Genomic DNA, 5,000 nt, shown 5'->3' on the forward strand with positions numbered 1-5,000 from the left:
CCAAACGCCGGCTGTAGCGCTTCTTCTGCCCGGTGGATCATAACTCTGTGTGTGGATTTTCTCTTTTTATCCTCTCCTCCTTCTCCTTCCTTCTTCTCTCTCCATCAGCATCAGCATCCGGGTTCCTCTCACCAACTCATCCCTGCGCCCGCGCGTCCCCGCCCTGCGCGAGCCCTCGTGAACGCGCCTCCTGTCCATCCTTGTCATCAGCTGCACTAGCCACAGTACACAATACACATTATTCTCACATCTACACACTTTCTCTACATCGCTACAATTCATCTACATAAAAATCAACCTTGTAAACATTTTATTTGTATTTTGTAATAATTTTCATCCACTTTTTTGTCCTAAATGTACAAATTAGGCAAATGAGTAAATGAGCCAATCAGCTTCAACCGCTTTAACTTTACACATCTAAATTAGACAAATTAAAATGAATTATAACTCTGAAATCTGAGACTGTGTGCAATCAAATCGAACCATAAACACCCCTGAGTCACGATGTGCTAACGGTGATGCTAATGCTAGCAATCAGTCCAGCAGGTATTTCACTCTGCAGCCTTTACTCTGCAATATGTAGTTCTGACCATGACCACTAGGAGGCAGCACACACACACACACACACACACACACACACACTCTCTCTCTCTCTCTCTCTCTCTCTCTCTCTCTCTCTCTCTCTCTCTCATTCTTCCACACGGTTGTATCAGTGTTATTATTTTTGGTCACTTTTTCACATCTCAGAACATTGTTAAGGCCTCAGTGTGTGTCGGAGCTCAGGTTTCTGTTGGCGTGAAGCTTCATGTGTTCTCTCAGGTTTCTGTTGGCGTGAAGCTTCATGTGTTCTCTCAGGTTTCTGTGGACTTTCTCAGAGTTCTCTGGTTTCCTCCATTTCCTTCATTCATCTTCAGTGGGCACTTTATACTGGTCACAACATAAGAGAATTCACCCTGGATTGCATTCTTGCACAAACACATTTAGACCTGTGGATAATTTAGCAAAGCCAATCAACCTACTCACGTGATCTTTCAGAGATCAGAAGAAACTGGAGAGCCAAAAGGAGAGGATGGAGCTGTGAGGAGACCGTACACATCAAAGCACCATGATGTTCATATACAGTGACAAGAAAAAGTATGTGAACCTTTTGGAATTTCATGGTTTTTCATAAATTAGTCATAAAATATGATCTGATCTTCATCTTCACATCAAAAGGACACGGCACAGGGGTGTAGATTACGCGGGGCACTTTTTATAAAAAGTAAATTTGTCCCCCGCACTTTTTTAGTGGAGAGTTGTGTTCACCACATGTCGAGGTTTTAATGGAGAAATGTATTTAAATGCAGAGTGGTTTAAAATTCAAAGAGACAAGAAAGTTTAAGATCGTCTATACACGACGTTCACGGCAATCAGTCACTCACTTGTCACGGCATCATCACGCGCCCCCAGTACTGTAGCTCGAGTCGCACCCGCGGTCCAGCATTCGGTTACGATGAGCTCAAAGGGGCAAAAAACGCTTGTCAAGCAGTGTAAGTTGGCATATGGTATCTGAATTGTGTTGTACAATGTTTAGTAACTCTGTCTGTTGATCTTGTTGAATAATTAGCAAGTTTTAATTTAAAGGATTATAAGGAACAATAGCTGCTTTGACAAACGTTATATAAACTCTTTTATAACGTCTTTTGTTTTAACAAGTGTGTTATCAAAACCCTTCAAATAAGAATAAAGATAATGTTGAACTGAGATTTTACAGCATGTTTAACTGCCAATTCTACATCATATCAAGTGTGTGTGACTGTATGTATACGACAGAGACGAGTACGACGAATAGTGACATTAAAGATGTCATTTTAATAATAAGGAGCAGGTAAATAAGGTACAAAGATGTCCTTTTAAGGGCACTGTCCCAGTGGCAAGCTGTTCTATTTCTTTCTTTCTGTTTTATAATCATATATAATCATAAGGAATATAAAGCATGGTTAAAAAAAATCATGATTAAAAATAAAACCTGTCATTTACACAAGGGTTAACTGGAAAAAAAAAAAACAGATAACACTAGACATTTCGTCCCCCCCACTTTTTAAATGATGGCTACGCCCCTGACACGGCATATCGTCATAACATCATCCCAACTGTAACGTATGGTGGAGGAAACATCATGATTTGGGCCTGCTTTGCTGCATAAGTATATCAGACAATTCTTCAGGATAATGTGAGAATGTCTGTACTTCAGCTGAAACTGTGTAGAAGGTGAGTGATGCGACAGGACAACGACCCAAAACACCGGAGCAAGTCTACAACAGAATGGCATCAGAAAAATAAAATCGGCCAATCAGAGCCCAGACCTCATCCCAATAGAGACGCTATGGATTGACTTGAAGAGGGCCGTACACATGAGCCGTCCGAAGGATATGACCGAGCTAAAGCAGTTCTGCCAGGAAGAATGGGCTAAAATCCCTCCTCAAAGATGTGCAGGTCTGATCCACAGCTACAGGGTGAGGTTATTGCTGCCAAGGGGGTCAACCAGTTATTAAGGGTTCACTTACTTTTCCCACTGCCATTTTGAATGTAGAATGAGTGTGTTCAATAAAGACATGAAAGATCAGAAACTTTTTGTGTAGTTATTTTTAGACACATTTGTCGATACCTTTGAATTAGATGAAGATCAGATCACATTTTATGACAAATATATTCAGAAAACCATAAAATTCCAAAAGGTTCACGTACTTTTTCTTGACACTATACAATATTAAATGTGTATCATGAGTAGAGTTCCTGTGATCAGACGAGATCATGTACACTTAACCCTTCAGAGCTCAAATTGGATTCATTCGGATTTCAAATTTTATCTGGAAACAAATTCTCACTGAATTAGATTTGATCTGATTTGTTGAAATCTTGAACTTCTGCATATGAAAGGTTGAATCTCATTGGTGTGTTTTTTCAGATCCGAGCTGACGAACGCTTTGTGGAATGACATCTAGGTTTAAGAACAATGATGATTTAGGATTAATAATGAGTCCTGAATGAGTTCATTCATAAATGTAGAAACTACTATCAGACTGACAAAAACACTTAACTGATGTTTGAAACTTTATTTCATTATTATGGAAGAATCTTAAGCAAATAGTTTACATAAAAAAAACACACAAGCTCCACAGATCAAATCAGATCATCAGACCACAAGGGAGAGGGAGGGCAGGAAGATACCATCTAATCTTTACAGGGGTAGGTGAGGGTAAAAGAAGAGGTGTAGGTGTTTCTGCTGCTGCCAGATCACCACCCAAGACATTAACTCCAGGGAATGCTGTGAATGTGGAGAAATAACAGAACACACACACATACACACAAAGCATATTTTACACAATAACGGGGATAAAAACAGTCATAAAACAGTTTAGGAATGTGTGTGTTACCTGTCATGTGTCAGAGTTTCTCATGGTGCTCTAGCATTGCTCTTTACACAAGCAGCAAACACCTCCATCAGCTCCTTACATGCTGATTCTCCATTGTCTTTTATACTGCCACACACACACACACACACACACACACACACACACACACACACACACACGTCATGTGACAGCGACTACATAATTGTTTTAACAGTTTTCAGCTGTGAGGAAATGTGATGTGGGGTAAATGTGCTGTGATCATGGATCGTGTGTCCAGAAGTAAGTAAGTTTATTTCTAAAGCACATTTAAATTCAGCTCTAGCTGACCAAAGTGCTGTACAGAGACATAACATACAATCAAAACACAGTCAATAAAAAAGTACACAATAAAACAGGTAAGATACATGAAAATTCAAAAAGAAAAGACAAATTAATACTCAACAGGAAAAGCCTGACAACACAGATGGGTTTTTAGCTGTTTTTTAAAAACCCCAACAGAAGACACATTCTTTATACTGAAAGGAAGCTGTTTCCAGAGAGCAGCACAACTGTTGCAAAAGTTAGGGTTAAATCCCCTTTAGATTTCACCCGTGATCGAGGAACCTGGAGAAGAACTTGATTATTGGACCTGAGAGATCTGGTGCTGAATAAAGGTGAATAATTTCAGAGATGTAAATGGGTGTTTGGCCTTTCAGAGCTTTAAAAACAGTTAAAAGAATTTTAAACTGTATTCTAAAATAAACTGGAGCCAATGTAAGGAAGCTCACACTGGGGTAATGTGATCGTACTTTTACTTCCAGAACGTAACCTGGCAGCTGCATTGTGAACTAACTGTAGCTGATTTAGAGAGGAATGGGGAGACGAGTATAAAGAGAATTACAGTAATCCAACAGAGATGATATAAATGCATGTATGACCTTCTGTAGATCCTGGAAAGTTAACATTGGTTTCAGTTTAGAAATCATTCACAGTTGATGGAGACTGTTCTTAACAACAGAACTAAGTCAAAGATCACCCAGATTTTTTACAAAAGACTTTATGTATATTGAGTATAAGCCCAAGTTACTTCCCAGACGGGTGCGATTTTTTTGAGGACCAAAAATAATGACCTCAGAACACACACACACACACACACACACACACACACACACACACACACACACAAAGAAACACGGGTAAAAATACGTTTGCTAAAAACTCTAATAGTTTATGTTTGCAGTTACAGTCACACAAACCCAATGAGTTGAGTACACACCTCTCTCAGAACTCATATCAGCACACACACACACACACACACACACCCAACAGTGCATTGCTTATAAATGTATTTATCTTACACACGCACACACACACACTCCACCCAACAGTGCATGTGTTTTTAAATGTATCTATCACTCACACAGACACACACACAGACACACACACCCAGACACACACACACACACACAGACACACACAGACAGACACACACACAGACACACACACAGACACACACAGACACACACACACACACACTCACACACACTCACACAGACACACACAGACACACACACAGACAAACACACACACAGACACACACACAGACACACACACACACAGACACAG

The 5,000-nt window shown here is 39.9% G+C and overlaps 1 protein-coding gene and 1 long non-coding RNA gene across 5 annotated transcripts in view; both read right to left on the bottom strand.

Moving 5' to 3' along the window:
• The window catches only part of brsk1b (BR serine/threonine kinase 1b), a 29,589-nt gene extending 29,352 nt beyond the window's left edge, over positions 1–237 (bottom strand). For all 4 annotated transcript variants that reach the window (XR_009649936.1, XR_009649935.1, XR_009649937.1 and 1 more), the window contains exon 1: positions 1–237. This exon is cut by the window's left edge and continues 1,132 nt beyond it. The gene's annotated coding sequence lies outside the window, so the exon portion shown is untranslated.
• A 2,843-nt stretch (positions 238–3,080) lies between these two features.
• The window catches only part of LOC132861099 (uncharacterized), a 4,765-nt gene continuing 2,845 nt past the window's right edge, over positions 3,081–5,000 (bottom strand). Inside the window, exons 2-3 of the long non-coding RNA XR_009649893.1 lie at positions 3,417–3,521; positions 3,081–3,307 (exon numbers count right to left, since the gene is read on the bottom strand). This is a non-coding gene — a long non-coding RNA (uncharacterized LOC132861099). The remainder of the gene's footprint in view (positions 3,308–3,416; positions 3,522–5,000) is intronic.

This window comes from Tachysurus vachellii, chromosome 18 (assembly GCF_030014155.1).
Source record: "Tachysurus vachellii isolate PV-2020 chromosome 18, HZAU_Pvac_v1, whole genome shotgun sequence".
In the NCBI taxonomy this organism is placed as follows: domain Eukaryota; kingdom Metazoa; phylum Chordata; class Actinopteri; order Siluriformes; family Bagridae; genus Tachysurus; species Tachysurus vachellii.